Here is a 24,650-nt window from a genome sequence, read left to right on the forward strand (position 1 = left end):
TTGTTTCCTTTCCTCTTTTTTTCCTCTATAGAAAAAAACTTTTTTTCTCACAATCTATCTACAGCAAGATGATGGAAAAGTTGAAAACCAGGCATCCTTTGTGATGATCCTAAAGGTGTGAAATAACAAGTCCTTTTTGTGTAAGTTTATCACAATGTTTTCTGGAGATATCAAAATTGCACAGAGACATTGGTCATGCAGAGGCAGCTGGGATGGCCTTTGAGGAAACCTGGAGCTGGACAGAAGTTTCTGCAGCTCAGTTTTCTATGCCCACCCCTGCTCAGTGTGCAGGGAAAGGGCTCCCGTGTGTGGCTGAAGAAGCAAAGCTCTCAGCAGGCTCAGTGTGCTCCTCCTGGGACCTTCTCCAAGTGGAGAACCTTCTCCAGGCTCACAGGAACACTCAGCAGCTCTGGGCTGGAAGCCAGTTACTGCCATGTCTAAGGAGGGAAGGACCATGAGTTCTTCCTGTCTTAGGCACTGTAATACCTGAGGAAAAACTTGACAAATTGGTTATTATTCTTGGGTGGAAACTGCCAGAAAAAAAAAAAAAAATTAAAAAAAAAAAAAAAAATTTCATCACGTCTACTTGGAGACTGTCTTTTTTAAAGGAATTATTCCAAACCATCTCCCTAGGGGTGTGACTCTCATGTCACCATGGTAGGAAACAGTGAAGAATTATTGGCTGCAAAATGAAGCTAAACTGAAATGTGCTGAAAAAAGTATCCAGACCCTGCACTCTGTGAGTAGATACTGTTCTGCAAGCCTGGCTGTCATGCCCCTGCCTGCTAAACTACACTAATGCCTGTACAATTTGCTTTCTGTCAAAATGACTGTGGGGAGAATCCCAAAAGCATTGAGATACCCTGCAAGAAAGTAGCCAGGTCTGTGGTTCTGATCATCCTTTCATGTTTAGTATTCTGGAAATTGGGCCAAGTATACACCAATGACAGCAGATATTTAATAAAAAGCATGGCAAGACTTGCAAAGAAATTTTCTGCCTTCTTCCCTTTTCAGGGTAGAGAAGAAAACTTATTTTCCATCCAAGGCATACTTTTGACCTGATTTCTTATAAATCTATTTATTTTTTTCAGATGGCAAAGGGACAGGCACATGGCAGCTGCATCAACACCAAGCAATGTTAGTGGGAACTTCTGGTAACACAAGAAGAAACTTTTTAATTTGGTATATATATATGTATTTTCTTCTTAAACTTCTCCCTTTGCTAAAACAAATCACCATGGTACTGTTCAGAGCTGCTAAAAGTTGTGGCTGAAGGATGCAAGCTGGGAAAAGTACTCAGAATACCTCTAATGGTCCCAGGTACAGGGGGGAATAAACTCATTTTTAGAAAAGGTTTTAAGGCTTTGACACATACACAAATGGAGGCACTGCTTTGTTCCCTTCTGGGTATTCCACCCTTTCTTGTTTCTCCTGCAGGTAGGATTTATTGACAACAGCTGGGTCTGAATCCTTGGACAATCTGCACAAAATGCATCTGGGAAGAGAGAAGACTTCTCCCTCCTCCTCATTTTTGAACATCCACACCTACAATTTGAGCTCTCTCTCACATATAACTTGGTGTCTACAGTCAGTTTTTATTTCTCCTTTACTGAGACACATCTCCCACTGAGGTATCATTACCTCTGCACTCAATTCTCTCACTGAATATCCTAAAAAGAAACAGTCTGATATCTTACAGTGTGTGAAAGTGAAGATGTTATTCTTTTTCCCCTGTGTGATACAAAGTTAGAAATCCTTACCCATCCCTGTGATTTGGTTATTCTAACCTGATCAAGTGCCACTCAGTATTTCTTAATCTTAGACTGTGTTAGAAGCTGCAGCTCATGTGGAAAAAAAAATATAGAGAGAGCAGAAATGATAAATGGTGTCAAAATAATTAAGGCCAGGTTTTCCATTTTTCCTTCCCCAGCCTTTGTGTGATTTCCTACCTCTTAAACCCACCAAGGACAGAGGTTATAAATTTTCCTTTGGATAGGCTAAGTGCACACCTATACAACACAGCCTCTGGTGTCTGTAAAAATGCATTAATTCCATCCTGGTTCTGTAGAGAAGAGGAATCTTTGTTGTGTGTTGGGGTCCTGGTGTTAAACCTAAGGGTTTGCAGTATGTGATCACTGACACAGCAAGAACAGAATGACCTGACATCTTTATCTGCCATAAAGTGAGTTGAATTGAGCATGAAAACAACCAGGCAAACAATATCTGAAAGCTGGGGCTGCTAGAAGCCAGCCTGGCTCAGTGCCTGTTGTTACAGAGTCATAAGATTAGAGCACAACAGGAAAAGACAGTATTTTATATTAGCTGAGATGAAGCTGCAGGTAGGGAAGGAGCAATACAGGAATTTGGAAACCCACCAGGCTTGTAACAGCAGAGAATAATAATTTTTTATATTAGACACCTGATCAGTTCCCACTTAGCTTGTTTTGCCTGGGAGTAATGCCAGGATGACTGCTGTTTCCATGAGGATTCTCATGCTCATATAAACTTCTGTCTCTCTTCAGCTGAACAACCATCTTCAGTCTTTTTGTTGTAAGACACTTTTTGGGCAAATACAGTCAAATTACTTTTTGTATTTACTGTGTTATTTGCTCATTTGAAAAAAATAATGTTATCCCTGAACATCAACATGCTGTCTAGTCAGAGAGTTTTTACATCTGATGTTCTGAAGGACTGAAAGCCCAGATTTCAGTTTTCCCATTATTCAACAAGACTCCAGAAAGGAAATATGGTCAATCAAAAATGAAATTGAAAAAACCAGAAAATTTGAAAAGGAATTACTCAAACCAATTTTACTGAGAGAAAATGTGGTGCAGGGAAAAGGACCAAAATTGCCCAAATTATTCTCTTTGAAATCCCTAAAATCAGGAATTAAAGGAAAACAAAGCAACAGAAAAGAAACAGAAGAACTGAAACTTCAAATGGAAAAACTTAAAAAAAACCAAAAACAAACCAACCAACCAACCAAACAAACAAACAACCAAAAAACCCCCAACCTGATAGAGCATGGACACCAGAAAAGCCAATGGGATGACACCTGTAGTGCAGGAATATGGCCCAAGCTTGCCCAACTGATCCTCATTGAAATCACAGGATTCCATTCCCTTTCCTGAAAGGAACTACAATGGTTTCTTCTGACTTTGCAGAACAAAGAAATAATCAGAAAAGGGAATAGGCATCCACTTTTCTGTGAGAAGCGTTGCCTCACTCTCTTGCCTCACTGAAAACTTGCCATTATCTTAATGTCTCTCTTCCTACATAAACATTATATTCTATATCACATATTCCTCCCAAAATGATCATCTGCAACACTTTTATTCTCTGAAATACCAATTCTGCTGCACGTTTAGGAGTTAGTAAAATAACCTTGGGGATGTGCTTTGCTTGGGCATTCTTTGAGAGAACTTTGCTCACAAGGGAAGGTGTGAATAGCACTGAAGCAGTGGAATTTCTGTTGAAGCCATTAGACAAACTTTAATTCCTCAGGCTTTGGGTATGTTTTTGCCCAATTCCCATTTTTTTCTTCCTGTGGCTCTGACATGTACAATCTAAATCCATCACACTAAGAATGAGATGGTTATTCCTTTCAAAATAATATTTCTTGATATTTCAGCTGTTCTCAGTCTCATGTTCAGAACAGCTGGAATTTCTTGGTACCTCTGGAAAAGTGATATTTCTCCTCTCAGCTTCTCAAGATATCTCTGGCTGTTTTCTCATTAGGCTCACAGCAAGAAATAAATGAAGCAGGTGACTGGCACTGAGATTTTGATTCTGACGGGATCCCTGCCACACAGTGAGCTACAGCTGTAGCATTAAGTATGTTCCTTTAGGTGAGAAATAAAGATATAAAATAAGCTGACTATCACAACTCAAATAATACAGCTATGGCTCCATCTAAGACAAGACTGTACATGTTTTAGTGAATTCCTCTTTTGTTCATGACATCCTTTGACAGGTTTGAGTCATGCAATGGAACGATGCCCTATCCACAGTCCTTTCCCCAGCATGCCAGAATAATTTGTAATAGCAAGAGTCCACTCACCCAAAAGGACACACCTGATTCTGCTGTAGTCTGCATACATTCTGCTGTTATCTCCAGGGGAAGGTATATTGATAAGTCAATTTAGTAGATGTCATGTTCATGCAAAGATAAGAAGCTTCCTTGCCACCAAATTTGGTTTTTGCACTGTGGAGAGCCGCCTACTTTGCTGGTGTTGCCAACTAAGTGTAAATAGATTATTTAACAAACATGAGGATTATGATTGAATTGCAGTTGTTGGCAGTGTTTTTTGGATGTTATTCTGGCTCTGATTCTAATTTGAAAAAATTATAAGGAAGAAAAAAGCCTTGAATAATTGTGAGAACAAGAATACTGAAAACTCTGCTAAAGCTGTCAAGATTTGAGAGTTTTGATTTAGTCTACAGGGAAAACTATGATATTGGAGATTATTATTATGTGCCATAAAAAATGAAAAGTTATTCTTATGCATATTAAGGATAAATTCTTTGTAATATATCAAGAGAGACAATTGAGCTTATCTAAATTGAGCATTAGAGAGATGGAGGTGCGTACAAGGAAAATACTAAAGTTCAGTAAGGCATCTGTCCTTAGATACTGGGAGATATGTTCCTACTTTTGAAAATTAGTACAATTAAAGTGTCATTTGAGCTATCTGAATCTCAGTATATACAGCTCGAGGTACCTTATTTTCCACATTATTTATATTTGTATGCATGTTTAAATATTTTCTTTTTCATCTTAGTTCAAAAGATATATCTTGTGTTGACATTATTATTTATTATTTATAACCTTGATACATATTAATTTTATACTCTGTTCTGCTCAAGCACATTTTTCATTCATATAGTCAATTACTTTATTGTGTGATCTTCTGGACTTTGGAGGTTGTTTATGCTTTTCATGAGTTGCACAAATTTATTTGGTTTTTGCATCTGAAAATAAGGAGTTCCACACCTTATTATAATTTAATTTTTCAGTCCTGATAGAAATGCTTTTGAATCCATTGAATTGAGATGGGATACTGGGAGACAAAAAGATCTGATACTTCCTGGTTTTACTATTTTTGTGTAAATGAAATTTCTTTGTCTTGAAAAGAGCTGCCCCTTCTTTACTCTAGTTTCAATTAGAATAGGATCAAACCTAATTTAGGGTCAACAATGTCCATGCCTGCTGCACTGAGTGCATGTAAATAGGCAATTCAGGTTGTCAGTGAAGGTCTGCAGTTATATACCTTTAGTATATAGTCTATCCCTGTAGTCTGCAGCTGTACTTTTTATTATGTTGATCAAATGCAATACGACTGCCACTGTTACAAGAGAAAGAAAAATCTATCTGGCTTGTTGAAGTAAGATCTCTGCATAATATTATAAACATTAATTACATTTCATTCGTTAAATTAATGAAATTAGTCTCTTCTAATTAAGCTGACATACAAGGAGTGATTTTTATGTTCAGCTAATGCCTAAGTTAGGAAGTATAATAAGTCACCTGAAGCAAGTCAGTTCCTTAACCAGCACAAACTGATGCAGCCGTACTGAAATTCAGCGTGACTTTGCTAATTTACCACAGGGGACACGCTTGCCATTCAAATTCAGATTCCCTGACTTGCCATCTCCTGCACAGTGACTCTTTCACAAAGATGCCTACAAGAAAGGGATTTGCAGAGGGTCTCCTTGCTGCTAGCACAGGAACCCGGGGTGCTCGGATGCTGTCAGTACGGAAGCGCTGGCTTGCGCTGCACGGACACGGGCAGTGCTTGGAAATGTGATGGCTTCTTCCCAAGGGGTCTGCCTCTCAGCTGCTTTTCCCTGGATTTCTGTCAGAGCAAGACAACTTTTAGCACCTGTTCTTCAGAATTAAGGGATAAGAAGGAGGCTCCATAAATCTGTTGCTGGCTCAGAGAAGTGTCTCAGGAGCTGCACACTTTTGGTCCCTCGATGTTGGCTTTTCACAGCACCATGAAAAGCCAACAGGACACGTTTTTTACAGGACACACTATTTACAGGACACACTATTTACAGCCTCCTGAGCACCTTCTAGCACTACATTAACTGGGTTGGTGGATGCAAGACCATAACACCTGTCCAGACCAGGAACTTAGTTTTCTATATGGGCAGTGAGGTCTGTATGGAGTCCCTGCAAAGAGTACCCTGCACAGAAACAAGCAGTCCCCCGGGTTGCTGTGAAACCACCTTTCTTTGTTCAGGAAATTCTGATTTCCTCTGTTGTTATAAATAATATTCTCCTTCAGTGGACACCTTCTGTCAGCAGCATCCCCATATTTAGATCTTACAATACTTAGGACAAATAAATACAGGAAATCAGGATTTTGTCTTCATACTTGCTGTGACTTTGCTGAACAAAACATATTTTCTGTGTATTTCCAGTTGTCTTTATCCCTTACCCCATTCATGTCTGATTAAGTAGACTGAAAGGTTTTCTTTGTTTTCTGCACTATTATCATCTCTCTCTGTCCTGACAGTGCTTGGAGTGTAAACATTGGTGTCAGAACCTATATATACAGTTCTGGGATGAATTGTAGGCTCCTGAACACAGTCCTGCACAGTGTGAAATGGTATAAAAAAGAGATGCTGTAATAAAAAAGAAAAATTCTGACAGACATTTTACTTAACTGAAAAAGTCAGTTTTAGTTTATAGTTCCTCCATTTCTAATGAATCAGCTGATTCATACTGGTTAAAAAATCATCAGCGAGTCACTGGTCTAATGTAATTTAGGCATCTTCAAAGAGATGAACCGTGCATGCTACTGGGAAGGATATAAAAAGTTTAAAAATCACCTATTATGTGATAGGATGGCTGCTGAAATAATGAGTGTTACCCTGGGTGAAGGAACATTTACCTGGACAGGATCCTTCAAGCAACTTATAGTCTCTGTGCCTTGCTTCATGTTTTAAGACAGTGCTTGTCAAGTACATAAGCAAAAGTTTCTGATTTATACTACATATGATAGCAAACAATTTTTTGTCTTAGCACATTTTTTGGTCCTATTTTTCTTTTACTGATGAACCTGACAAATACCTATTTTTTTTTTTTTCCTTTCAGAAATAACATACAAAAATCTTCTTTTCACAGCTCTTCATCTTTCTATGCATTCTGCTAGTGATAAAAGGTTCAACTGCCACGGCAAGACAATCCAAGTTCCTTGTACTAATGCATAAAATCTTACATTTTAAATAATGGTTTTTCACCTTGGAACTTCAAGAAAGGAACTGCTGCAGTTTTCAGTTTCATTCAGCTGGGGATGATAAGAAGCGGTGTCTATTTCCACATAAACTGAGAAAAAATAATGTCATTATTTTTGATGATGTAGCAAAGAAGTAATGACCCTGTGGGATCTTATTACATGGCTGAAAAGTGAATTAACTTTGGCATAACCATATCGAGTGAATTACTCTAATGATCTGTTTCCTAACTCTTATGGGTGATCTCATAACAATGCTCTCATAATCCGGGAGTACGCATGAGAGCATAAATCGATTTTGCTTTCCAAAATTCTCCGTTCATTCTCAAAAGAAATCACTGAAACACTGTCATCACCTTGCTGAGGGAAGCAGTCACTCCTGCAGGTGATGATGACACCTTCTGTGGCAGTGATAAAACTGGTCCAAAGCACAGGCATTCACATATCCCCATGCAGATGTAAAATTGAAGGTGGCCCTTGTGTGACAGAGAAGGAGCAGTTATTGTCTTCCTCTGACTGGTCACCTTACCCATAGGACAGGCTTTTCCAGGCAAAGCCACTCTGCTTGGAAACTTGTCATAAACATGAAAAGAAAATAAGCTGGAATTTAAAATGCAGAAACTTTTCACTTTTACAGGAAAAGCCAAGTTTTTCAGCAGAGAGATCCTCAGGACTTTCTGTTAACCAATCTTCTGAGGGACTTGAAATTGTGGACATTAAATTTCAATAGTCATTTATGAATTAGAAGATGAAGGTCTAAGTCTCTCATTTTTGTTTTCTGACAGATAAATATTTATCAGAGTTTGAAATGACTCTATCTAGGATTTCTCATTCATCGAAGTTGAGACCAGGGCATAACATGGAATTATCTTCTTGTGGTTTAGTAAATAAATATCCACATTGTATTTAAACATATCTGCAGTGTGGCTGACTTGCCCTGGGTCAGTGAATTTCTGCACAGAGCTAAAGCTCCTTGGAGACTGGCCCTGTGCTTCATTCTGTTTGCTGCTTCCTTGTCCTGGAGTCTCAACATTACTCACTAAATTTGCGTAACACTAATTAAGGATGTGATCAGCCAAAGTAATCAACAGTAGTTCTGTCGTGCACTGCGATTATTTCAAGTTGAGATGTGAGTAAATATGCAATTTCAACACAGGGATTTTAATTTTCTAGCAGCAGGATTAATGAATTTGCTTTTCATTGGTCACCACTGACGTGTGAAGTGATGGAAAGCAGAGGCAGCACAGAACATGGTCACGCTCACCCTGCTGCTGTAGCCTCTCCCCTTCCAGATCTTGTTGCTTTAAGCAGTTTATCACAAAATCCTTGATGGAAGAAAGTATGATTTTGGAGATTGATTTTCTGGCACTTGTGAAAAGACCAGCTGTTGGGTGACAGCCTGTCAGATTTTTTTTTAAACAATCCAACTTTAAAGGGCGAAAATACTATGTCTGACAGGAGTAGCAGCAGCGGTCGTGCCAGGCAGCTAGTACAGCAGGTGGGTTCTGAGATACTACAGCACCATATGCTGTCTGCCACCAAAGCTCTGCAGCAGGAGGTGAAACCTAAAACTGAACATAATAGAAACGTAGATAAAGTAGTGCCACTGCATGTCCTTGGCTGCCCATCCTGCACAGAGGCCTGGGAAGGGCAGGAGAGGTGTCATTCAGCTGCAGTCAGCACATGTTTTGCTTGCTAAGGGATGAAATAATTTTTATCCTATGTTCACCAAGAAAGAACTGGAGCAGAGAGCAAGAAATTAGGAAAGCCAGAGGGACTGGTGGTGGAACTGAGTACCAAACCTTCTTCTGCATTCTGGGGATCCCTCAGCTCTCACACTCTCCATGATTATATTATTTACCAAGAGCTGTTGCCAGCTGTTTGCAAAGATAGACAATAAGAGGACTCTGAGGCAGTAATATGCATTATCTGAACAGTCTATGTTTGAAATGTTGGTATTTTTCACAGCATTTTCCTTACCTGCCTGGGAATAATAAAACTGGTAGCAGTCATTTGAAATAGCAAAGAGCAGCCATTTACACTCTTGCCCAGCATAAATCTCAAACCACTTACAATAGCAGCACACTCAACCTGAGCTACAGCTGATCTCCAGTGATAAAATCTGATTTCTTTTTTGATCAGTTTCCCTGTGCCTGGAGTATTTCCAACACGGTGTCTTTCTTGAGGAAGGGAGTGAGACACACTGAAGCAAATCTGCTGAAACATCATCTGGCACTTCAAGCACCACCAAGGATGGAAAAACAGTGGGCAGAGACTTTTGCCTGTATCATGTGTTGGTCTTCCATAATAATGATACCTTTGCAAGTGTCACAAATTGTGGTAGCATATTCATGGCTGTCACACTGCCCCAACAGAGAGGGCATCTGAATTTAGTTCAGAGAAATCAGTTAAGACTGATGTTTCAGAAGTCATTCACGCCAGTCTCATTAAATTGATTCTGACTATGAACAGATGATTAATCTTCTTCTTTTCTTGTCATCTACCACCAAACCTCCCACTTTTCCCACTTTTCTCCCTTTGCATGTGCTCTGTCATAGAGATATTGCTTTGTCTTTTCTCTCCAAATGATGGTGTAGACTAGAAGAGCACTGGAGCAGAGACATTGCTGTCTACTTTCCTGAAGATTAAAACTGAGCAAATCCACCACAAACTTACTGTGCTACCACACTATAAATTATGAAAATTAAAATACTACTTGACATCCAATAGACAGATGAAACTACTGAGAGAGAGGCATAATTTTAAGGACAGAGGAACACTTCTGATTTTGTTTGACCTCCTCTCAATACAGGCTGTAGAATATCATGCAACCACCTCCACATTCAATCCAATATTGTACTGGAGAACTAGAACATTTAACCAGGTATCAAGATTACCTCTGGGGAAGCAACTACTCCAAAGCTATGTGAGGCTGCAATTTTCAGCAGTCAGGAATATATGGCTACATCTACAGATGCTAATGATTTAACTCATTTCCCTCTGTGGACCCTTTCTATTTTCTCCTTAATGCTTCTGCCATACCAGCATTTGAATGGGGAGGAGAGATATTAATTAAATATGTCCATGTCTGATACCTCAAGTGAGAAATGAGCATGATCCAAAGGCATGGGGACAGACTATTACTGTGTTGGCTTAGCATTTGGGAATTTCCCAGGTTGTTATAGCCTCAATTTCAAACTACATTTGTGCATTACATACAAATGGGTTAGATGACTGCAAAAAACATCACTAAGTTAAGACAGTAATGCAAACATTTTTGACATTTAAACATTATCCGGTAAAAGTGCATAACCCTTCTATTTGACAAAAGTGAATACTAATGAGAACTCACACATTAGTACCCTTCTGGGGTAAAGAGATGAGGGAACATATTTATATTATTTCATGGGGTTTTTTTTGTAACAAATTAATTCATTACTATGCTTCAAAGACTAATTAATTCCTCACAGTAGTGGTCTAAACATTTTTTTTAATTCCTTTTTTTTCTTTTGCTGCTACTGCTGCCCGAGTGGCTACTGATTAATGGAACAGAATATTCAGCATTGCAAATGGAAGAAAATACTGGAAATTATTTAGTTTGTACCTTCTCAAAGGCCAGCTGCTGTCCAGCTCAATTTATCACCTTCCTCTCCTCGCTCCCTCTTCACCCACAGGTTTCTTTGCCCTGCTTTCACTTCAGTATATGTTTTCTCTTGCTCCAAGGGTAATGTGTCTTCCTGCTAAGGAAGCCTGGTGAAACAGAAAAATGGTTGGAAAGCTTGACTCACACATAAAGTGAAGATCTACATTAGCAGTGTACATTAAAAATGACAGAAAATGACACTGACAGTGGGGAACCTAAAATACTCCCTATTCCAACCTTGTGCATATAGCTTGGGCTTACTCAGGAATGAGGTCTTCTGGGATTTCAGACTTTGATTGTTTCAATTTTCTTTGTAAAAGTGAGTTTAGTTGAACTGGATTTTGGTGATGACCTTGCCAGACTATGAGCAGGACCAAACTTTTTGTCTTTTGTTCACCTTTGTGTAGCTTGGAGATGATTTCTAGCAATGTTTCTCCTCTGTGCTGCACATTGTATATTAAGGTATTGACCTCAGCTGATAACCTTGCTGTCCCTGCAATTCAGAAAAAAAAAAGTTATATGTACAGAGAGAAAATTAAAGAAGGAAGCAAAAAGGTTAAAAAATATAACAGTGTTCACTCAACAGATCCAGCTCATATAGCACTGTGAGGTAGAACATGTATTTCTACTCCTTTCAACAGCTTAGGTATGGCTGTAGAAATGTCATGTAAATGGTCTCAAAACCTGAATACTCTGAATAAGCTTGTTGCATCCCATATATCAAGTTACTGTTAAGCACTGATAATGCAGTCCCTTTTCTCATTTACTCCTGCTGAGGATCTCTCTCTAGCAAACAGTGCTTCTAACAGAGTTTTCTTCCTTGGCATCCTGGCCCATTTCTGCACTCAGGTTTTTCCATGCTTCCAATTTGTCTGTTTGCTGTCAGCTCCCCATGACAGGGATATCTGGCCTGACTGAGATGAGCTGATTTTCCCAAGGCAGCCTTGGAGCTGTGCTTTTCTATCAGTAGATGGAAAGGTGTTGATAACACACCAGTGTTTTAGCTACTCCTGAGCAGTGCTGGCACAGCATCAGCATTGTGTCCCCAGCATTCCCCCCATCATGGGAGGGGACATAGCCAGGACAGCTGATCCAAACTGACCAAAGGGATATTCCATATAATATTAGGTCTGCTCAGCAACACAGGGCTCCTCAGGCAAGTTTGGGCAGCCTGAGTGCCCTTTAGCCACTCCTTGACAGCACCTGTGCACAAAGGTAACATATTCTTTCAAAATAGAAATTAAGCCTTGCAAGCTTTGCTAGCAATCAAATCTTCTAGTCAGGAACTGAACACGGGGAAAACAGGATATTGCAAAGGTGTCAAAGGACTTCAGGAGTCTGGTGAGACTCAGCTCCTGAATCATTTAGACCTTCCTTGTACGTATAGAGAGGAATTATCCAAGGATCTCTCAGTGCTTTACACAGAGAAAAATCCAATTTGTGTACTTTGGCAGAGCTGCACAGAAACAAAAGCACAGAGGAAAATGGATGAGGAACCCCACAAGGGAGAAGATCACATGGCTTTCTCCACCACATATTCCACTGCCTTGATTGGGCTTTTAAAAAATTAACAATGCTGTATTCAAAACCTTTATGCAAACCATGAGAAATAATGTCTTTTTTCCCAAACAGGAGCAATGTTTACCTTCAAAAAAGTAGTCAATTCAGATAAGGAAAAAAAATCAAAATGTTATTTTGCTTATAGTTATGCAGGTCATTTAGCCTTTTAGTATCTATTAATTATCCTTCTTTGTCTAGGCTCATTATAAAATATCCAGCTGATACTGCTATACTCAGTACCCCAAGGACGACACTTTGATGTGAAATGCTATCAGAAAAATTTACAGAGTTGGCCTGGGTTTTTTGGCTTGTGTTTTTTATTTTTCTTTTGTTTGCTTATTTGGTTTTGTTTTAACTCCGTCCAATTTAACTCCCTCTCATGTAGTCTGTTGCTCATTTAACCTAAATTGAATTTGCCAAAACTTTGTATTAAAGCAAGTGGTATTATTTTTGTGTTCTGTAACAGGGTTTTTTCAGCTATATTTTTGGCCTTTTCAGACTAACCTATGAAACAACAATTTTCTGATCCACTTCATCAACAGCAATTGTTCCTGCTCATCTTAATCACCCAGCATACAGTGTGTGCCTGAGGATTTATTCCAAGTGATTAAGATGATTTCCCAAGGATATTCCATATGATCCTTATTTGATTTACATCTCTCTTCATTTTCACTATTGTCTTCAAAATTACAAAGGTTCAATACAGGTTTTGTTTTTAAAGGAAATTATGCTGAGAACTTCTCACTGCATTAATACTTCTGATGCTCAAGGATGTTGGCAATTTGCGTGCATGTAATTACAAAATTCTGGTTTGCTTGGAGCTTTTTCCTTTTATTCACCCTACATAAAATGTTAAGCATAGCAGAGCCACAAATGCACTTCATGTTATTTCTGATACTTTACTGAACTGAAGATAAAATCTAATAATTGCTTTTGTCATAAAGCAAATTTCTTCCTCTAGAGGGATGATGAACAAGCTTTTTGTGGTGTGCTGTCTAATAATTCAGCTGGTCACAAGGCTTCTGTATGGCCATATACCTGGAACATGAAAATCAACTGCATTATTCTGAGGTTACTAGTAGAAAAATGAGATATGAAAATGTCACAGCAGAGATAAAATTATTAGGTACAGGCAGTAATAATACCTGGGACAAAATTAAAAATTTTATCTTATTTTTTGCTTTAGGGTATGAAGTGAACACCAGAATAGTTCAGGGATATGTCCTTCCTCTGAATGTCTACCCTAGAGCACAAATGGTGACTGATTGGAATAGTTGGTGACATGGCTGCAATTTTTCATCTTCCTTTGCTGAAAATACCTTCATCATTTTCAGACATTAAATGAACCAGTGCTATCTTGTGGTTTAGAAAGTCCCTTGTTTTGACAGACTTTGCATTCCTGTGTCACAACAGAACTGATTTAAGGTTAGTTTTGCATTTAGAAAAGCCAGGTGACAATTCTCAGTTGCAAGGACACATCTGTATCAGTTTGCTAAATAGAATGGGATCCAAATTTCATAATTTGCCATTAACTTGTGTGAGCATAAATAAAAATAAGCCATTAACTTGTGTGAGCATTTAGATATGTGGGCACTTTAGAAGTATCTTGATCTCTTTTTTCACTTCCTTTCAGGCGTGCTCTTGGAAACACAAAAAACTGGGGAATCTTTGAGCTCCTCTGGAGCTGGCAGTTCTACAAAAGTAGGGACAAATATTCACCTAATGCAAACCAAAAGACATTCACTGAGACTAATGTGAAAAAAGCAGGTGCTTTTTGTTGTCAGAGCCACTCCAGTTTATGACAACTGAAGTTTTGAGCTGATCCAATGGATGGATAAAGCAGGTCCTTCACTTGCTTGCATGGCGAGTCCCATTTGTCTGCTGACTAATGCAGAATGCAGCCAGAGGCACAAAAGGCATCCACAGTATCTGGAAAAGCATCCAAGGTCCAGTACTCTGCCCTTTTTTTTGGAAAGAGTGGTACTCTTTGAGTGACTGCATTTAGAGATATTCTCCAAAAATCCTTGGAGAGTGGTATCAAAAATCTGGGAATAAGAATCAGCCCTAAAACATGAAGCTATGAGAATTACCAGAGGGACTCACAAAAGGTAAGAAATACACCCCCATTAACTTTAGTGTGTCCTAATCAAAGTAATTCAAGTCTGAAGGTTCAGACTGTGCTACTGAGTTGGCCCTTGCTGTGCCCACACCACTGTGACAGCATTGTGTAGCTGAAGGAATCTCTTAAAGCCTTTTGGGTGCTAAAATCCTAAAACAGAGCCACAGCTGACCTGGGGGATCCAAGCCCACAAACCATTGTTTGGCCACCTAGGGTTTAAATAGAAAATATGTACCAAGAGTTATGTAGAAAAATTATGATTTCTTATCCAAATAATAAACTGGTTATAGAAAAAGTTCTAGCTCTTGGGAATGCCAGGATTGTATCCTCTGGTACCTATTGAAGCTACTCAGTCCAGGCAGAGTCTGGGCTGAGCTGACACAGCTCAGGAGCTCTCTGGGTCTGTAGTAGCATTTCAGCACTGCACGTTGTGGGGTAGATGCAGCCCCTATCAAAAATGGGAAGACAAACTCCTCTAAGAGTAATTTGAAGTTTCACAGCCAAAATGGTAGGTTACCATCCTTCCCAGCTACTGTTTTTAGGTGGCATTTGCTCTGCTAACCTGCACTGAAATGTTCAAGAAAAAGGTTTAAAAAACTTACCTTGCTACACACATGAACTTCTATGTTCCCATTGTCTACATGTGGGGGCCATTCAGTCTCGTTCCTGTTCCCTTTTTGTGTCACAAACGTTTTCTTGTGATTAGAAAAGTGAACTAAACCTGAAAGAGACAAAAAAGATTATAAACCAAATTTATTTCAGAGCAAAGGAAATAAAAAGGAGCACAGTCCCCAACTAAAATATTTTCAACTCCCTCTATTTATTTCATATCTACCTTCAGTAATAAAAATGAATAAATAAAATTAGGTAGAAACCATACCCTTCCTCAAAAAACTGAATCAGTCATCCTCTGTGCTGATGCAACTAAGAAGCATAAAATTGATGTAATGTAACAACAGACACTATTTTTTCTTCTAGAGTATTATTTTCTTGCAATGGAAGCCAATTAGTGTTGTTCTGTGAAGAAACATGAAAATATCAGAGAGAACATTTTTTTTTGTCTGAAAAGAAACAAGAAGAGTGCAAATAATCTGATCTAGAAAGATATTTTCATGTGCCTTCAAAAAATGGAGACAGAAAAAGAGACTACTGTAGTTTTCCTGTAATGCAACTTTACTCTTGAAAATGCTGGAGTTCTGATTTTTCCATTAATATTATCTACTGAAAATGTTCTGTTTCAGACAGTGTCTCACTTTGCCAGAATTTTCCTGCTGAATTATTTCCTTTAAACAGTATAGCAAAGATGCTTCTAAAGCATTGCTGCCTGTTGAGATCAGGAGTTCAAGTAGGAAGAAATGTTCGGTTTTTTCCAAAAGTTCTTGCAGAAAGCTTGTTGCTTGTCTTCATTTTGAAGTGGATTTTTTTTCCTCTTCTGGAATGCACCTTCCTTTCTCCTCAAAAGATTCCTGTTTGCTTTAGAGTAGCCTGAAGACAAATGTGACCCTGCTCTGGGAGAAGCCTTAGCTCTTGCCTTGGGAAATGGAAAACCAGGGAGGCTCCGTGGAGCTGTGAGCTTGTCCTGGCGCAAACATCACTCACGGGCACTGCTGCTTCACCACCAGCCCTGAAGGGACTGAAGGAGTCTTACAATGATGAGGTAAATGGCCTGTCTGTGCCAACAAGCATTTGGATTGATATTTGAACATGCAAAAACGGGATAAGTTTGCAAACAAAGCCAGAAGGAGCATTGGAGATGACAGCACCAGGGGAATGGCTCCTCTGAGAAGCTCTGGAGGCAGCAGCTGGCAGGGCAGAGGGATCGCGGGGATGGAGATGTGCAAGGAGCCACAACGCTTTCACCATTTCCACAAACATCCAGGGGGCATTTGTAGTGTCCAGGAACAAATTCCAATTTGGACAACTTGCCAAATGCTGTCATAAAGAAAGAAATGCCAAACTAACTATGTAAGCAAGTTCTTCCTGCACTCGATGGGCAGTTTTATGGGAGAGAGCCCTAACTACCATGACATATCACAATTTAGTTGGTACAGCAGGTGACAGAAAAGCAAAGAGAAGGGACTAAATCCTCCAGGTCCTCAGCGGCAGAGGAAGATGGTCAGCAAATTCCAGACAGCTTCAAGTGATGAAGCTGACACATTTTACGGAATTAGCACCTGACAGCTAGAAATTATAAACACACTACTGAAAGGCAAGACCTGGCTGTATTCCTTCCACTATCCTGATAATACACAATAAAAAGGTGAATTAATCTTGCTGATTGTGTTGTTCCTAGTTGACTGTGACTTTTTTTTTTTAAGTGATCATTTTATTTGCTTATCTAGATTTTTGAACTGTATTAACCACCTACATTTTTTGGCAACGGGGAAGTTCTCCTGATTTGTTTGCACAGATGGCTTGCCCATTGCTGAAGTCCTTTATTTGGAAGGACTCAGCCTTAAAAAGCTGATGGTGCCAGTAAGAGAAATCCTGTACTTCTGTTTTTTTCTTTAACAATAAAGAAAAATTGGATGATAACATCTAATCTCAAATTGGATGAAAACATCCAATTTATCATTACAGAATTTATGTGATTTTCTTGATCTTCCCTCTGTCTTAAAATATTCTGGCTTTTCAAATATAATGTAAATACTTGCTAGGGTATTTGCAGCATAAAATAAGTCAGACCTACGGCAGCACTAAAAGATTAAGGGACTTGAATAAAATCAGCATAAAAGAAGCATAAATACCTTTAGCATAAAAAGAGCTAAGGCAGAACAAGACCAAGTGGTTTCCTTGTTGATTCAAGTTGTGACAAGTCATGACACCCATAATTTTGTTTCAGAGATCATTTGTTCTCACAGCTGTAGCTGTAACAAAATATCTTCCATGCATCCCTCTAATCAGAGGTCTAAAGTCCTCTGCAGGCCTTAACAAGCAATTTCTTGGCTTTTGAGAAATTAAATAAACTTGTCAGCACACTAATATATTAGTTCAATTTTTTTATGACACCTATGCAAATCTACTTAATCTAAAGAGAACGTGAGTCCCCTACACGAAAAGTCATCACATCTAATCTGATTTTGATAACACTGTTTGTGTATTTCAGGGTTTCCTGTTTGCTTGGCTAACATAGACTATTATTCTGCAACCTCCCATCTGTAGTTCTGGTTGCTTTTCTGACTTGATTTGGTAACAATATTTTAGAAATGCTGAGGTCTTTCCAATGCCTTAAATCCAAAACAAGGGTCATGGGAAAATCTCTTATGCTTGAGTGTAACCACAGCAAAGTGAAGCCTGGGCCAGAGATAATATCTTTGAATGATAGAGGAAGCAGATTAAACACATGGGACTGTCCAGAGACACTTACACATAAGGCATGCCATTAATGGGCAATGAACTAATGATACATCTCCAGAAAATGCTTCCTCTGTGCCCAGAACCACTAACAAGATAGATGAGAGGAAGACACTCAGCTACACATTAGGCTTGGGTGACTTGTGTCCCAGGATGCCCAATTTAGTTGATATAGCAGGATGAGCTGCTCCAGACAGCAGGTGAGAGCAGGTGCTGCAGAGGTGGCAGTGAGTGTTTCTCATCATGTTACAGAGGAATTGAACCACAGCAGTTTTAATATGTCAGACCTGAGTGTAAAATTTTGGGATCTGCCTGGTGCAGTCAGGGATTGAAAGCATCTGTCTGTGCTGCGAGGGGCTGAACATATGATGGCACACAAGCACTTACCTCTGGGACTGAACTAAATGAACTAAATGAGAATATAAGCAAATGGAAGGAGAAAGAGAAACAAGAAGGCAAGAGAAAACAAGCCAAGATGATCTAAATGTAAACACTTCTCAGTCCTTTTGTGATATTCATGTGTGCACCCTGCACTAGTTCTGCTTCATTGTTCTGTTCTTTAAACCACATGGAGTTTACAAAGAGCTTTTAAAAATCCAGCAGTAACATCCTGTGCTTATTCTAAGCTGTGGGATAGAGCACACTGCACACATGCAGAGTCAAAGATGAGATGGGCAGTGCCTGTTAATAGCAAGAAAAGCCTGTGCAACTTACAGCACGGTGCTCCAATTAACAAGGAACATAGCAAAGATAGATATTCCAGATCTGTGCCTAATTCTCCTTGAAGTAATTGTACTTCTGTAAAGGAATCTGCAAGGACACAGTCCTAACCTGTGTGTGAATGGCTTTAACCTCTATTCATTGTTTCATCCTGATGGAGCTTTCCTCCTCATTTTGCATTCCTGATGAATTTCTGGGCTCCAGCCAGAATCAGAACCAAAAATGAGGCACGGCAGCTCTGAAGGAATTTCTGTCTGGAACCCAGACATGGGAAATCTCATGAGAAAGCAAGCTGTAAAACTTCTGGACAGGTTAGGTGAACTTGAAAGATGAGGGTAGCCTGGACAAAACTTCACATTGGTGATTATTGGTGCAGTTTGGATGTAAACTATTAAATCTAATTGGTCTGAATAATGACTGTGCTTATATTCACACCACTGGCAATGAATCTGTAAAGCAAAATGGCTGGTGCTTAGGACCAAATATCACTGGGCTCATTTTCGGTTTTATGTAATTTATGTCATTTTTTTAATGTCAGATTTACATCAGACAGGGTCCCAAACCATTTGCATCTCCCAAAATTCCCCTGCTGCAGGAACAAAAGTATGATAAATGGAATTTGCTTCAAAAGCACACTTCTGCCCCAAGAAGACATGGTAACACAGATGTGTCTGAAGGTACTTGGCAATGATATATCATATCTGAATAATTAAAATATGAAAGTGCTTTAAAGATATTTATTATAGACAATTAGAAAATGGTACTTTACCAGAAAGAAAAAAAACTACTAAATCTCCTAAATTCCAAAATATTCTTCTGAATATTTTCAATGAAATATTCTTCAATGAAAAAAATATTGGTGAAAATTTAAACACTTTTTTGTCAAGCAAAACATACCAAAGTATTTTGATTCTACATTTCTTGGCTCTTTGCATCAAGCTTGTCTGATTCACTCAATCATATTCCCAAATTTTAGCTCTGTGCTTTGGAAAAACAAGATCCATCTGGTAGATGCAGACAAAACCACCATAAAAAGGATTAACTTGAATGATATTTTTCTCGTTTTCATTCCCAATCTTGGGAAGGACCCAGAACACAATTCACAATAAGAAAAAAGGGCTCTGTTTTTTATGGAAGAAGTTATCACTTGACAGGGAGCACCAAGGCTGAGTTTAATGGATGAAAAATACAGTCAGGCATGAGAGTTTGGTAGCCATGAAACCTCTAACTCCCTATGTGCTGGATGGCCTTTCTACACACAACAACCTGATCAAAAAAGCAGTTTTTGCCTGCCGACATGAAGGAGTGACATCATTGCCACCAGAACTACTCTGAAGTTGACACAAGCATAAACCTGTGCATTTCATACAGTAGAAATAGGGGGACACATGCAGCCAGAATAGAATTATCACATACTGCCTTCAGAGCAAAGAGAGCTGCCTCAGAATTCAGTGGTCATTTAGTGTCTGCAGCACTGCTGGGTACAGATAAAAGGTTTGATTTCGCCCACTCTGAACGCCTCTGTGGCAAAAACGGGATGGGAGAGCACTGCTTTGCCAAGGAGTTTGCTATTCAAATGTGCTGCATGTAATTAGGGGCATTTGCATGAAATTTCTACATCCTCAAGGCTCAGGTTAGAAACACACACATCTGTCACAACCTGACATGTTCAATGAAAGAAGAAATAGATTTGAAATCATTACAGGGTGTTTTTTTTTTAATGAGAGAACAAGTCAAAATACAAAGGAAGGAGACAGGAAGGGAAAGCATTCAGGGACTATCAAGAGCATGTCAAAGCTGGAGTGTTAATGGTAAAAAATCAGCAGAAAGCTTTTTCATTTCATGTCTTTCATCTTCAAGTCTCAGAAATTATAATAATTCTTAGACCTGTGATTTGTATATTAGCTAAAGGTTAATGATTTTTATTTATAGCGCCTCAAGGCGAAGCTCATTGACAATTTCCCATGGATGGCAACAATGTCTGGAATAGATTTTTAATCATGGGAATTATTAGGAAGATTTTAAAAATCTAGGCCTGTTAATGTTTTATTCAAATTTCAGGGAACAGATGATGTCCTTTAGCAAAACATTTTTTAGACTCTGCTGGTGTTTTATCAGACTGGTGATAAAGAGGGCTTTTGGCTTATAGTACCATATAGCTCAGCAGTATGACTGCTTTGCTCTTTAAATTTTCTTGTCTTGAGGATAACTTCAGGCAAAAAAGCAATTACCCAATGTCCTTAATTCAGCTGGGATAGAGTTAATTTTCTTCCTGGTAGCTGGTCCAGTGCTGTGCTTTGGATTGGCTTTGAGAATGATGCTGATAAGCCAGGAATGTTTGAGCTGTTGCTGAGCAGTGCTCACAGGACCTGTGAGCTTCTCTGCCCTGCCAGTGAGGAGGCTGGGGGGGCACAGGGAGCTGGGAGGGGACACAGGACAGCTGACCTCAACTGGCCCGAGGGATGTTCCAGACCATGTGGCAGCGTGCTCAGCATGGGGAAAAGCTGGCTGGGGATGGATGCTCAAGAACTGACTGGGTATCAGCTGGTTGGTAATGAGCAATTGTTTTGCATTTGCATCACTTGTTTTTCTTGAAATTTATTTCACCCTCTTGCTCTTATTTTCTTCTTAATCAAAATTATTGTATTATTATTATTATTATTATTATTATTATTATTATTATTATTATTATTATTATTATTATTATTATTAAACTGTTCTTATCTCAAACCTGGAGCTTTCTTACTTTTACTTTTCTGGTTCCCTCCCTGTCCCAGGGAGGCTGGAGGAGGTGGAGTGAGCATCCAGATTCCTTCTTTAGATCTCTTTCAGAGGCCATGTTGGCCTGACTTTATCATGGTGCCAGTAGTTAGAGGAGCAAATTTACTCTTTTGAAGATAGCATTCTACTTTACAATTAGGGAATGTTCCAAACCACAGGCATCTTGCTGAAACTACAAAACCACCTTAATCAAGGTGAAAGCCCTAAACTCCCACTGTGATCCAGCAGAGTCAATTAATGCACTACTTTTAGTAGAACAAAAAAATAGAGTATTGAGTGAATAAAATATTTCTTCCTTTAAGCAAGGTTAAACACCAAGTTGAAACCTTGGTCAGCTTAGGTCTGTGACAAATGCTTTTTCTACTGGCCTTCTATTTAAGCAAGAGAAATGGCATCCCCTACAAATTTAACAAAACCCCAGACAGTTAAAACATTTAAAACTTAAACAAATATGGAAATCTTTAACACTAGCTCCTTTTTCTTTTCTATTTAGGTACAGAGAAATTTCTGTGATGCTGCCTCCTGTAATGTCTTTCTGTTGATAATGGAGGTGGCCTTAATTGCCCTCTTACAAGTCATTATTACCTAAAATGAGCTAACAGAAACTTCTTCTGTTGAGTTCCCTTATGAGTATGAATATGTTTTCTTGGAGACAAAATAAGACAAACACCCAGAGAATGAGGAAGAAGGAACAACAAAGATAAATGTGCTGCTTCTGATTCTGCAGACCACGGCATGAAGTGTCTCTGTAAGAGAAACAAGGGTTGGTGAACATCCCTGTAGCTGCCTGGACAAACACACATCGCTAACAGCTTATTTCAGGGAGAGCTGCCTTCCTGGCCACAGGCTCAGAGCAGCACAGCCAGACACTCTTCTTCACAGTAGATTCTTTTCTTTAGTAAAATGCAAAGAAGGAAGAAAGGAAACAGAATCAAGAAGAGAAAAAGCACATATTCATATGTGGGCAGCAGTGGGAAATATGTAATCTTCTGGGTGGAAAACATTATTTATTTTTTTTTATGGCACACTATTTCTCCAGTCTTCAGTAAAACCTTGACCAGAGGCTGACTGATAACTTTGGCAGAGGCTGTGGTCTCAAAGGCTTGCACAAAAAGCAGAAAGGGTGGAGAAGGTTGTTATTTTCTCCCATTAGTAAGGCTGGTTTCAGTACTAAATTAAAAAAATCTCAAGTATTTTTTCCATCCTCTACTCTGCTCACATTTCTTTCTGATATTTCTGTTTAGTTCAGGAGGTGACATTGGTTTAATTGCAGAAGCTATGCCAGGTGGTAAAACGTATCAACAGATTTAAAACTTCATTATATTCATTTTTCCATCTTTAAATTTAGCTAAATTTATAAATAACTTGCAGTTGTTATTCTTTTATCTTGGCCAACATAAATTACCTGTACTTCACATCCAGCTTTGAAAACACACACATTTCCTTCTGAAACTTTTAAAAGAAGCTTCACTTTTTAATTTTCTTTTCTTTATTTACATTCTTTTTATGCTATAAAATAAAGCATGAAGTGTTGCAAAGAATTTAATCTGCACAGCCAGAGTTATTGATTTAGCATCCAAAAATAATTAATCACTGGATTTATATCCTGTCCTACATTGATTTAACTAGTCTTCCACAACCATAGTCTCCAGAGACATGCCTACATGAAGAAATATATTCCCTGTTAATTCCATGTTGAAAGATCAATGAAGTGTCCCAGAACTTGGTGCTAAAGTTCATCTTACCCAATTTTACAAAAGGTTTCATTCCTTTACATGCCACAATAGTATTTTATGTTGCAGTCTCCTGTGACACGAGGAGAGCAGATGCTGAGTGGTGCCTGAATCAGGCAGAGATCAAACACGGTCTCAGCATCCACAGCTGTTCTCAGGACCCTCTGCCACCCCTTCTGCCTCATTAGAGGATTTCTGGGGGGTCCTGGTCTATGGCTGCAGTATCCAGGGTACTGAGAGCACTACAGCACAAAGGTCTGAAATGTACATTTCACCCATCATAATAACAACTGGACCTGTCAGTGGGGACTTCAACACAAATGACTTTTGTTAATGTTGGAATTATATTGAGGGCTCATGAGCATGGCATTTATGGCTGCCTTGCTGTACCAAAAAGCACAATAGCCTCTTGATTACATTTCCATTTATGAGTTTAGAAGGCTAACTTATGAAAACCAGGTTTGGAAATTATACAACTGAAGATTTTTTTACTAGTGTTGATGTTACATTAGATATAAAGAACATGACATGGAATTATTCCACATACTAACAAAGAAAAAAATTAATTTAAATTAAGCAGCCAGTTCTCTGCAGTCATGGTTCAGATCTCTGAACTGACCAGAGACCTTCTGTTTCTCAGGTCAGCTTTATGAAGTAGTACGGAAGGCTTCCCTGCAGTCCAAACCCAAAATTTGTTGCCAAAACTTCCAGGAGGTTTAAAACTGAGAACAGGGTGGGGCTACATCTGCCCACTTAGATTATCTTAAATCCTTCACAAACATGCAGCCTGAGGAACCTGGTGAAGGCTCAAGTACTTTACTATTCAGTCTCATTAGATTTGTTTTCTTTAGTCTTTTCTCTCTCCTTGCCCTTTGCACAGAAGTCCCTAAGTAGGATGTCAAAACAAACAGTACCCAAGTGGGAGATAAACATTTGATTTTGTGATGTTAAAGTCAGTTTCAGATGGCTAAACTATCCCACAAAGCCCCAGAATGCATCTCAGTTCACACAGGGAAAAAAACTTACATAAAAATGAAAGAGCAACCTAAATCTACAGAGAACTGCTAAGTACTTCCATATTGCAGCTGATATTATGGTCTTTAGGAAAGATCCACAAAGGCTTCCAGACAAGTACAAGACAAGACATTAGTCTATTCTTGCAGAAGGCCAAGGCCATACAAAAATGTTTTCTATTTTTCTGTTTTTCCTTTTCTGTGAAAAATCAGTATTTCTCTCAAGCATGTTATATTGTACAGGGAGTTCCATAGCAGTAGCTTTGCACTGTGTGAATGTGACACTTTCTGAAACTTCTGGAAGATTGGATATAATTCAAAATAATGGCAGATTCTGCTAAAAATACTGTATCAGAAACTTCAAGCCAGATTTACTTTATTCAGTTGGGAAGTTGGGACTCCGTCCATTCTTTTTATTTTTTGCAGGGCCAGGGTCAGCCCTTGAGGACAACAAATTGGACTGATGGAGGCATCATGTTCTGACCA

The 24,650-nt window shown here is 38.9% G+C and overlaps 1 long non-coding RNA gene across 1 annotated transcript; it reads right to left on the minus strand.

Moving 5' to 3' along the window:
• Positions 1–5,992: 5,992 nt before the first annotated feature.
• On the minus strand, positions 5,993–24,032 carry LOC146767073 (uncharacterized). Its single transcript, XR_014956339.1, has 3 exons — positions 15,166–24,032; positions 11,282–11,377; positions 5,993–10,991 (listed from the first exon to the last, which is right to left on the minus strand). It is a non-coding gene; the product is annotated as an uncharacterized LOC146767073 (long non-coding RNA).
• Positions 24,033–24,650: the final 618 nt, after the last annotated feature.

This window comes from Lonchura striata, chromosome 6 (genome assembly GCF_050655825.1).
Source record: "Lonchura striata isolate lonStrDom1 chromosome 6, ASM5065582v1, whole genome shotgun sequence".
In the NCBI taxonomy this organism is placed as follows: Eukaryota; Metazoa; Chordata; class Aves; order Passeriformes; family Estrildidae; genus Lonchura; species Lonchura striata.